Here is a 12,450-nt window from a genome sequence, read left to right as displayed (position 1 = left end):
AAGAGAATGTCTGTAGAACATCTAGCACAGTCCCTGACACATAGTAGCAACTAAGTTTTGGCTATCACCTAGAACATTCATGCAGTAAATATTTATTGAATATTTATTGTTTGCCAAGGAGTGGGCTAAGAACTGATGAAGATGAAGACACAGGTTGTCTAGATTATCTCAAGCTAGAAAATAATACGGATTTATTTATTCATTCATTTATGTATTGATTTACTCAATATATACGTGCTACGTGCCAGGCATTATTCTAGACAGTAAAATTATTTAGTTACTCAGATTTCTCATCTGTTAAATTAGGCTACAGCAGTGTGCATCAGACAGTAAACCTAGCAGGTAAATATATAGTATGTCAAGTGATAATAAGTGGTAGAGAGAAACATAAAGCAGCGTAAGCAGGAGCTGGAGTGCCGTGCCCAGCGCTGGGGGTCTGGTGGTTTTATATAGGGTGATTATGGATGGCTGACACGAGCAGAGGCGTAAAGAAAAGTGAAGGAGGTAACCATGCTGGTAAGTGGGGGAAGAGTGTTCCAGGTCAAGAAAATAAAGAACCTGAGTGTGGAGCACTCTTGGCGTGCTACCATTCCAGTCGATGCTATTGGACGGAGTGAGTGAAGGGAGAATAGCAGAAACTGATGATAGAGGTTGGGTTGGGGGCGGGCGCAGATCATGTAGGGTGGTGATTCTCCAAGTGTGGTCCCCGGACCCGTAGGATCAGCATCACCTGGGAACTGGTTAGGCAAATGCTTGCATCCTACCCCAGACCTACCAAGTCAGACACTCTGGAGGTGGGGCCTAAGAACCTATGGTTTGACAAGCCCTCCAGGTCATTCTAATGTGCACTAACGTTTGAGAACCACAGGTATAGAGTCCTACTGGTCATTGTAAAAACTTGGTTTTCACTCCAGGTGGGATGGGAACCACAGAAAGGTTTTGCACAAAGGAGACTTGTGATCTGGTTTAGGCTTTGGCTGTGGTGAGGACAGACTCAAGGTGAGGAGCAAGAGTGGAAGCAGGTAGAGTTTGGGGGTTACTATAGGTCATTATTCCTTAAAGTGTGGTCCCTGGACCAGCAGTGTCAGCATCACCTGGAAGCTTGTTAGAAACTTATAGACACAGACAATAGTTTAGTGGTTGCCAGAGGGTAAGGAAGGTGGGGGGTGGGGGGTGGGAGATGAGGGTAAGGGGGATCGAATATATGGTGATGGAAGGAGAACTGACTCTGGGTGGTGAACACACAATGGGATTTATAGATGATGTAATACAGAATTGTACACCTGAAATCTATGTAATTTTACTAACAATTGTCACCCCAATAAATTTAATGAAATAAAATTTAAAAAAAAAGAAAAAGAGAAAAAAAAAAAAAAAAGAAATGCACATGTGTGGGCCCTACCCCAGACCTGCTGAGTCAGGATCTCTGGGGATGAGGCCCAGGAATCTAGCTTAACAGGCCCTCCAAGTGTTCCCTAATATTTGCGAAACACTGGTCTAGTTAGGCAGTGGTGGCTTGTTTCAGAGCCAGTGGTGATGAGAAGTGGTTGGATTTTGAATCTATATTGATTACAGGATTTGCCGATGGATTAGATTGGAGTTGTGAAAGGAAGTACTCAGTGATGACTCCATTTGGAGAGGTCTTGGTATACAGGGAACAGAGTAATGGGGCAATGACTGAAGGAGGCACAGTTTTTTTTTCGTTTGGTTGGGGTTTTTTTTGGAGACAGCGGTTACAGCCTGTTTGTGTGCATGTGAGTGCATGTGGAGTGATTGTGTCAGTGCATCCAGAATGTAGTGACACGTGTTATTGGAAAACAAGTGTCAGGGACCGGGTAGACCAAAAAGAAACTTGCCCTGAGCTCTGGAACTTATTCAGTGTCCTTTGTACTCCTTCAAGTCCTGAGTGCCTGCAGGCGGGGGGCCACTGTTGGGAATAGTGGGTTCTCCAGCTGCTAGGGATGGTCCATCCCTGTTTTTATAGGTTGTGCTCGGCCTGGTCCAGGTTGTTGCAGAAAACCAGAAATTGATTTGGATTTTTCTGGTATTTTTTGAATAATGAAGAAAGGTAAAGTACGCTCTTTTTCCTCTTTATTTATGGATGAAGATATGCTTTTTCCAGCGTACAGGTGGTGACAGGACCTGGCTCTGTGGGCACCCTCAGAGAGCAGAGCTTGAGCAGATAAGCCAGACAGGCTCCTGTGCAGCCTCGTCACCTGTCAAGCTTCTCCAGTCCTCGGCCTCCACGGCCCTGGAAGAACTGAGTGCCCCCTTTTGTGTGCTCATAGCACTTGACTACTGCTGACCCCGCACTATGTTCTAGTGACACATTGTGGTGATATAGTGGAGTCACCCAGATCTGGATTTTTATCCTGCTTTGCTGCTTATTAGTTTTGTAATGGCCAACAAGTTATTTAGTTACTCAGATTTCTCATCTGTTAAATTAGAATAATATTAATGATAATGATAGCTAATACTTATCATGTGCCAGGTACTCTAGCTCTTTACCTATTTTAGCTCATTTAATCATAACAACCCTATGAGGTGAGGTACTATTAATAGTCTCATCATATACATGCAGGAACTGAGGCACAGCGAGGTTAAGGAAATTGCTTAAGTTCACAGAGCTAGTAAGTGGCAGAGGTGAGATTAGAACCCAGGCAGTTTGGCTCCCAAGTCATTACTTTTAACCTCTGTGATATAGTGCCTCTGAATACTGTACAGAATGCCCTGATTTGTTGCGGAGATTAAATGTCATGTATAATTCATAGATCCGTTTTCTCAGGTCTTTTATGCAGGCTTCAAATGTACTCATTCACTCACCATCTCTTTACCTTGCATTATTTACTTTATAGCATTTATGAAACTCTTCTGGCCTCACCTGTCTCCCCCTCCAGACTGTCCATTCCATGAGGGCAGTGGCGGTTCTGAATATGTATTGAATTTATGCACTCACCTACTTAAATATTGATTATCTGGCATGCACCAGACTCTGCGAGATACATTGGGGATAATTCATCTTCATCTTGAGACCTGGTGCTAATTACCTTCTACACCAAGGAAGCAAAAATAACATTTAGGACCCTTGATCACAGGTGATAATTATTGAGACAGTGCCGCTAGAAGCCTGATTTTCATCCATCTGCCTTCCCGATATGAGGAGTCATCAAGCCCAGTGAATGTTTGTTCATTTGGGTTGAATAATAAATAAAGCAAGACTGGGAGACAGATGGATACGGTGAAGACTTCTGGTGAGCAAGATAGATGCTATCTGCTGAATGTCGTGGAGGCAGATAGCAAGTTGTTCAGATTGAGTCCGAGATGTTCCAAGATTGGGGCCTGAGAAGCCGCAAGCCCAAGGAACACACTAGGTGGCTGAGTGTGGGACGTAGGTTTATTGAGACTTCCAGACCAGGGAGAGTTTCCAGTGGCAGCCTCCGGGAGGGGTAGTGCTCTGCCCTCAGGAGGAGAAGAAGCAAGGTTATACAGATACAACAAAACAAACAGCATTCCATGGGAGAAATCATCTGGCAGGCCCTGCAGGCTGCTCTCAGGCACACAGCGTCTGGAGAAGCCCGGAGACCTTGACTGCCGGCCTGTGTACAGAACTGGCTGGCTGATAAACCGCGTTCCCATGGAGCCGGGGACCTTGACTGCCTGTGGGCCAGATCCCTACACAAGTACATGAGTAGTTGCAAGTCCCCGTGGTGAGTGCTGAAATAAGGATAGTGTGTGTGTGTGTGTGGGGGGGGGGGGCGCCACAGCCATGAGGAAAAGGAAGAGCAGGAATGTTCTAGGCACAGGGAGCCACGTGTGATGAGACCCAGAGACCAGAAAGAGCATGGCACTGAGAGTCCAGCTGGCCTTTCAGAGCAGGGTTGCCTTCCATACATGTGAATATATGACTACCATAGTAACATACAGCATCATATTTGGATAAACCCCAAGCTTGAGGTTTAATGCTCTGTGATTGTTCTCATAAAATTCTTAATAATTTTACCTTTGAATTTGTGTTTCATATCTGAAGTTCCGTGGGAGAATGGATTGTGTCCTGGAGACTAATAATTTTCCCTCATGTGTGGTCCTGCCTCCCCGAACAAATTCTTGGTTGGCTGCCTGGGGTGCCAGGCTTGGGTGCAGGAGAGTCAGGGCCAGGTGCCTGCAGCCTGTGCACTGAGTCGCAGGACATGGCCTATGACGTCTTGCACGCACCCCATGCCCAAGAGAGTGTGACAGTAAATAGCAAATAAAAAGCCCCATGACAAGTTGAGAGACTGTGGAATAAAGGATAAAGCTTTTTTTCCCCATTTTGTGAACAAGGGGTCCCTAATGTTTATTTGCGCCAGATGCTGTGTGTGAGGGGCAAGAGGTGAGGCCAGAGAGGCAAGGCCATGGTAAGTTTATATTTTACCTTAAGAAAAATAGGAAGCCTGTGAGGGCTCTTGAGCAAGGTTTGACAGGGTCAAATTTTTTTTTAAATGATTACTTTGGCTACAGTGTGGAGGGCCAGTTGGGTGCGGGCAAAGTAGAGGCTGGGAGCCCAGTTAGGAGGGCAGGACATAATCCCTATTAGAGATAATAGCGGCCTGGGTTAGGGCAGGGGCGATGAGGATGACAGAAAAGCACAACTGATAGCTAATTAGGAGCTAGAATTGATAGGACACGGTGATAACTTGGGTAATACAACACATACAGAACACTTCCTATGTGCCAAGCACTGTTCTAAACACTTTATGTAAATTAACTCATTTATCTTTCATACCAACTTTATGATATGCATACAGTTTTTAGCCCTGCCTTGGAGATCAGGAAACTGAGGCACCGAGGTTAAGTAATTTGCCCAAGATCCCATAGCTAGTAAGTCACAGGTACAGCCAGGATGTAAACCCAGGCAGTCTGACCTTAAAGTTTTAAGTTCTTGATACTTGAATGCCTACTCGGGGTCTACTTGAGGGAGAGGGTGAGAGGCGAGTCCTCAGTGGCTACCAGGTTTCTGGCTTACGGACCTCGTTGCTAAGAAAGGGAGCAGGTTTAGGGGGCAGGCAGGGGGAGAGATTTAATTCGGACATGTTAAATTTGATGTAAGTGGGTTGCTTATTCAGTAGAGATACCCAGGAGGCATTTCGAGGGAGGTGCCTGAAACTCAGCAAAGAGATCTGGCTTGCAGTTGTAGGTGAATAGAAGGCACCTGGAGCCCTGGGAGTTGGGGGAGATCAACGAGGGAGAGGGAGAGTGAGGTGAGAAGGGTGCCAGGAAGGAGGGCCTGAGAAATGTCAACATTTAAGGAGTGGACAGGAGAAAAAGAATGCACTGGGAAACAGGAGCAGCCAGAGACATAATTAAGATCACATCACATCACATCCCTGCTCATAATCCTCCTGTGGATTTTACCCAGATCTTCACTCAGGAAAAGCCAGAGTCCTTCATGCTGGCCTACAGGACCCTACGACACAAGCCCATTACCTTTCTGACCTATGACTGTCCGCTTGCTCCCTCTATTCCAGAACACTGTCTCTTACCCCCCCACACATCTGTTGCTTTACAATAATGTAGGCATGCTCTTGCCACAGGGCTTTTGTACTTGCTGTTCTCTCTAATTGGGATGCTTTTCCCTCATAGCCATAGGGCTTGTTCCCTTATTCCCTTCAGGTCTTTATTCAAAAGTCATTTTGTCAGGCCATCCCTGGCTTCCCTACCTAAAATATCAATACTAGTGGCATGCCCCCACTGTGTGTGTGTGTGTGTGTGTGTGTGTGTGTGTGTGTAGATACACGTGTATATACACATGCGTGTATAATCCTCTTTATTTTTTCTACTTAGCTCTTCTCACTAACATACAGTGTATTTCACTGATTACATTGATTTTTTTCTTGTTTGTCTGCTTCCCCCACTAGAATATCAGCTCCATGAGGGCAGGGCTTTTTGTATGCTTTGTTCTGTTTCTTTGTCTCCCCAGTACCTAGACCAGGACCTGGAAGATGTTCATTAAGTGTTAGCTGAAGGAATGGGCACCAGGCAAGTGCAGTGTTCTGGAAGTCCAAGGTAGAGAGCTTGTGAAAGGGACAGAGCCCAGGGTTGGCACTGTGGTAATGGTGCGAAGAGGTCAAGTGAGATAAAGGAGAGAACTATTAACACTTACTGCACATATCAGTAAGGAGGTCAGGACATCGGTGAGATCTGTTTTAAAGAAGGTGGGGACTAAAATCGGACTGCAGCAAATGGGTGAGAAAGAGTACACAGAAACTCCTAACAAATTCTTTTTATAGGTTTGGCTCTGATAGAACATCTCTGGATACTACCCGGTGACTAGCAGTAGGAGGGAGACTTTTCACTGTATGTGCTTCTGTACCTTTTGAGTTTTGTACCACGTATAACTGATACCTATTCTTTAAAATTATTATGAAGCTGTACAGGTAGGTTTAACCAAAGAAGATATTTAGCTGTGAAGTGACAGACAGGAGTGAGGGAGGATCTTGTCTTTGTTGTCTTAAAAGTCCAGTGAGCTTGTTTAACGTGCTGTTGTGAAGGAGAAGGTAGAGAGGGAGTTGAAGATACTGCAAAAAGAAGGGATTATTGATTGAGAAGATTTAAAAAAAAAAATGTGACCCAGGTGGAAAAGCTGACTTTGGGAAGAAAGAAGGATAGTTCTTTCATTGTAACAGTAGGAAAAGATGGGTGCAGAAGGAGGTGGATTCAGTGTGGGAAATTGATGTAGTGCCCTTTTGATTACTTCATTTTGTCTAAGAAGTAGGCGATAGGGTCATTTGCTGAGAGAGAAGAGGGAGGTAGTGGGGTCAGATATTTGAAATAGCCGCTGTGGATAATGGGAGAGAACTGAGCAGGGAAATATGGGAGGATTGTCAGACAGCATGACCCCGCTTATTTTTAATAGACTTTATTTTTTAGAGCAATTTTAGGTTCATAGCCAAATTAAGTGGAAGGTGCAGAGATTTCCCATATGCCTCCTGCCCCCACATGCAGAGCCCCCTCCCCCATCATCAACATCCTGCACCAGACTGGTAATTTGTTATAATTGATGAACCTACATTAACACATCATAATCACCCATAGTCCATAGTTTACATGAGAGTTCACTCTTGGTGTTGTGCCTTCTGTGGGTTTGGACAAATGTATAATATGACATGTATCCACCGTTATGACATTTTAGTATCATACAGCATAGTTTCATTGCCCTAAAAATCCTCTGTGCTCCACCTATTCATCTCTTTCTCTCCCTCTAACCCCTGGCAACCACTGATCTTTTAACTGTCCCCATAGTTGGAATCATAAAATACCGTGTTGCCCCAAAAATAAGACTATGTCTTATATTAATTTTTGCTCCAAAAGACGCATTAGGGCTTATGTTCAGGGAATGTCATCCTAAAAAATCATGCTAGGGCTTATTTTCTGGTTAGGTCTTATTTTGGGGGAAACACGGTATGGAGCCTTTTCAGATTGGCTTCTTTCACTTAGTAATATGCATTTGTTTCCTCCGTGTCTTTTCATGACTGGATAGCTCAATTCTTTTTTTTTTTAACCTTTTTTTTTTCCTTTTCCCCTTCTTCCACCTCCCCGCCACTCCAGTTCAAGCCATTGTTTCTCAGTCAAGTTGTGTAGGACACAGCTCCCTGGCCCAAGCTGGTATTATGAGCCTTGTGCTCCCCCTCCCCGCCCCCACGGGCTGAGGTCACCGGGTAGGCCGCTCACAGCAGCTCACGGCACCTCTTGCCGGCTGCCAGCTGCTCATGGCAGCACACAGCAGCCTGCGGCAGTGCACCTCCAGGGAGAGCCGTTGTACACAATCTTAGCTGTAGAGGGCGCAGCTCACTGGCCCATGTGGGAATTGAACTGGCGACCTTAGTGTTAGGAGCATGGTGCTCCAACCACCTGAGCCACCGGGTCGGCCCCGCTCATTTCTTTTAAGCACTGAGTAATAGTCAATTGTCTGGATGTACCTCAGTTTATCCATTCACTTACTGAAGGACGTCTTGGTTGCTTCCAGGTTTTGGCAATTGTAAATAAAGCTGATTATATACATCTGTGTGCAGGTTTTTGTGTGGATGTAGTTTTCCATTCCTTTGGGTAAATGCCAAGAAGCGCAATTGCTCAGTTGTATGGTAAGAGTATGTTTAGTTTTGTAAGAAACCGCCAAACTGTCTTCCAAAGTGACTGTACCATTTTGCATTCCCACCAGCAACGAATAAGCGCTCCTGTTGCTCTACCTCCCCTCCAAAATTTGGTGCTGTCAGTCTTCTGGATTTTGTCTGTTCTGACAAGTGTATAGTGATATTTCATTGTTGGTTTAATTTGCGTTTTTCTAATGACATATGATATAGAGCAGTTTTTCATACGCTTGTTTGCTATCTGTATATCTTCTCCCCCCCCAATTTAAACTATTTTTTTGCTGTTATTTTTATTTTTATTCTCTTTTACTTTTTATATTAGTTTCAGGTTTACAAAACAACATAATGATTAGACATTTACACCCCTCACAGAGTGATAGCCCCCCTCAATCTACTACACCTCTGACATCATAGATAGCTGTTAGAATACCATTGACTTTATTACCTATGCTGTACTTTACATCCCGTGACTGTGTGTGCGCGTGTGTGTAATATATATATATATATATATATATATATATATATATATTTAATTATAGTTGACATTCAGTATTATTCTACATCAGCTTCAGGTGTACAGTGCAGTGCTCAGGCATGTATACAATCTATGAAGTGATGCCCCCATGATTCCAGTACCCATCTGCCACCCTACATAATCTATACAACACTATTGATTATATGCCCCATACTGTATTTCACATCCCATGACTATTTTGTGAGTACCAGTTTATACTTTCTAATCCCTTCACCTTCTCCCCTATCCCCCAACCCCCTCCCATCTAGCAACCATCAGTTTTTTTCTCTGTACCTCTGTGTCTGTTTTGTTTGCTCTTTTATTCTGTTCTTTAGATTCTCTAGGTCCATCCATATTTTTGCAAATGGTAAGATTTCATTCTTTTTTATGGCAGAGTAATACTCCATTGTATAAATGTACCACAATTTCTTTATCCGGTCATCTGTTGATGGGCATTTTGGTTGTTTCCATCCATATCTTGGCTATTGTGAATAGCGCTGCAATAAACATAGGGGTGCTTATATTTCTTCAAATTAGTGTTTTGGATTTCTTTGGATAAATACCCAGGAGTGGAAATGCTGAGTCATAAGGTAGTTCTATTTTTAATTTTTTGAAGAACCTCCATGTTGTTTTCCATAGTGGCTGCACCAATTTGCAATCCCATGAACAGTGCACAGGGCTTCCCTTTTTTCCATATCCTCTCCAACATTTATTTGTTGATTTATTGACAATAGCCATTCTGACAGAAGTGAGGTGGTATTTCATTGTGGTTTTTATTTGCATTTCTCTGATGATCAGTGACATTGAGCATCTTTTCATATGTCTATTGGCCATCTGTATGTCCTTTTCTATATATCTTTGGTGAGGTGTCTGTTCACATCTTTTTTAATTGGGTTGTTCATCTTCTCATTGTTGACTTTTAAGAGTTCTTTGTATATTTTGGATAACAGTCCTTTATCAGATATGTCTTTTGCAAATATTTACTTCCAGTCTGTGGCTTGTCTTTTCATTCTCTTGACAGTGTCTTTCAAAGAGCAGGTTTTTATTTTTAATGAAGTCCAGCTTATCAGTTCGTTCTTTCATGGATTGTGCCTTTGGTGTTGCATTTAAAAAGGCATTGCCACACAAAAGGTTATCTAGATTTTCTCTTATGTTATCTTCTAGGAGTTTTATAGTTTTGCATTTTACATTTAGGTTTATGATCCATTTTGAGTTGATTTTTGTGAAGGGTGTAAGATCTGTGTCTAGATTCATTTGTTTGCATGTGGCTGTCTAGTTGTTTCAGCACCATTCATCGAAAATACCGTATTTTGCTGTGTATAATGCACACTTTATTGCCTAAATTTGTGAGGGATAAATAAGGATGCACATTACACATGGGTAGATTCCATATCTATATAAATGTGTTTAATTAAATTTTTTTTTTGAGGAGGACACAACTCACAGTGACCCATGCGGGAATCAAACTGGCAACCGTGGTGTTATTAGCAACACACTCTAACCAACTAAGCTAACCGACCATCCCTTTAATTCTTTTATTTATGCTTATGAGTTAAAAGTGTAACTCTAGAAATCAATAATGATATCCTTATGCAAAATGATACCCTGGAATACGATAATCAGTTTTGTTGAACTTATGACAAACTTGCAACAACAAAGAGTTCTTGGCCTTCTGTGATGCATAAATATCGTAAATTTGTTACTGGTACATAAAATTTCTTGTACCTTGCATCTGTTCTTGTGTTTTGTAATTATTGTTACATAAAATTTCTTGTACCATAATGTGTTAGAAAATAAATGCCAAAATTCCTTTATAATACCAAAAACAAGTACTTAAATGTAAACAAATAAAAATTTGAATTAAAAAATTAAAATGAAACATTTTTTCCCCTGAAAGTTTGGGCCAAAAACATGGTTGCGCATTATACATGGGAGCGCATTATACCTGGCAAAATATGGTACTGTCTTTGCTCCATTTTATTACCTTTGCTCCTTTGTCAAAAATCAATTGATTATCTTTATGTGGGTCTATTTCTGGGTTCTCCATTCTGTGCCATTGATCTGTTTGTTTCTTCTTTCAATACCATGCTGTCCTGATTACTGTAGCTTTATAGTAAGTCTGGAAGTCAGGTAGTATCAGTCTTCCAACTCTATTCTTCTCCTTCAATATTGTGTTGGCTATTCTGTGACTCAGATATTTTGGACAATGAATATATTGTGGCACCAATCCAATGGGTGATTTTTCGCCAGCCATGTCCAATGGTGCATTGTTATGTAGTTGAACCATGGTTGGGATTTGCAGGTGGGGGTAATGGAACGGCAGTGGATCAAGTGAGTTGAGGATATCTGTAAGGGAATGGTAGAAGTGAGGCATGCTGGAATCCAAGATAGGAAGGAAGGGTAGTCAAGAATAGGTGAATAGGTTAAAGGTAGGAGCAAGGGATTTTGAGGGCAATGAACAGGAGTAATGAATGAAAGCTGAATGGATATACTTGTGGTCAGAGAGTATGATGTATGAATTTCACATTTCACAGGTGGAGCCACTGCAAGTTGACCAGGTCTGGGGAATGGCCATGAGAGTTGGTAGCTGAAATGGGAGTGGAGGCAGCAGACTCTGAAGATGAGAAGGTCAAAGAGCTGAAAGGCCAGGACGTTGGGCCTCTAGATTGATAGAAATGTCATGTGGGATGTTGATTGGAGTTGGGTAGAGAGGAATTTGTGAGTAGGTTCTTCAGTGAGTGAAGGGAGTATGTTGGGGAGATGAGTAGCTGACATTGAAGAGGTATTGTATGGTCGGATGATACGAAACTCAGAGGATTAGAGATCTTATACAAAGGTAGAGGAGAGGTGATCTCGAAATCTCACTGGAGAGTGAGGAGGACATCTACCCCCAGCCAAGGCCCGAGTTAGAAGGGTCTGGGAGAATGTACAGTATCTATCTGACGGCTCTAGCACAGTGCTTCCTAGACTTTTTAATTTTCAACTCACAAAAATCAATTACTGGAAAAATGGTATGAACAAAAAAGCTATACAAAAGATAACCCCCAATTTTTTATTATTAGATTCAACAGACATAAAATTGCTCAGCCAAGTTGCCATTAAAGTTTTTAGATGCTTACTTTCTTTCTGTACTTATCTCACTACCACATTAGTCTGTGAACTACACTTTGAGTGGCACTGGTACAGAAAAAATGGTTTTCTCATAGGAGAACCTGCATTCCGTTAAGCCAGAAGGTGAAGAAGGGGTTTGTTGAAGGGGATGTGAATATAAAGAGGTTTGTTTACCAAGGAAGGGGGTTGCTGGTAGTATAACAGATAAGTTGGGAAAGGTGATGAGCAGTGGATGATTGGGGTAGAGAAAGCACATGACTATGTGGGGTGAAAATTCAGAAGAGAGATGACCAGAGGGCTTCCTTCCGGAGCAGTGTTCAAAGGTAACAGGGGTGCGAGTCAGAAATGCTACAAGGTCTGGAGAATGTATTTAAAGAAGGTTTAGGCAGGTGAGGGGTGAGATCTAGACTGGGTGAAAAACTATTAGCTAGTACTTACTGACTACTTACTGTGTACCAGACTCTGAGCTCACTGTGCTAGGGACTTTATATACATTATCTGAGTCCTTAAAAAAATCCTGCCAAGTTGATGGTGATATCCTCAGTTTATTGTTATACGGCATGTTTACAGGCATTAGGATTAGCAGGCGGGAAAGTGGTGGGTCCTGATCCCAGGAAGTTAGTTTGTGAGCATGACCTTGGCTGAAACAGTTGGAGCTCTGCCCTATTTTTATTCTCCCTGCTGTGTGTGGCTGACCAAAAG

The 12,450-nt window shown here is 42.6% G+C and overlaps 1 protein-coding gene across 3 annotated transcripts in view; it reads left to right on the top strand.

Annotated features, from left to right (window-relative positions):
• The window catches only part of PHF8 (PHD finger protein 8), a 118,179-nt gene that overhangs the window by 22,657 nt on the left and 83,072 nt on the right, over positions 1-12,450 (top strand). The gene's annotated exons all lie outside the window — the stretch shown is intronic.

The sequence above is a fragment of the Rhinolophus sinicus genome, chromosome 18, assembly GCF_057876585.1.
Source record: "Rhinolophus sinicus isolate RSI-liver-muscle chromosome 18, RSI-T2T, whole genome shotgun sequence".
NCBI classification, from domain to species: domain Eukaryota; kingdom Metazoa; phylum Chordata; class Mammalia; order Chiroptera; family Rhinolophidae; genus Rhinolophus; species Rhinolophus sinicus.
Note: the sequence above shows the minus strand (reverse complement) of the source record. Positions and strands in the feature narration are given on the sequence as shown.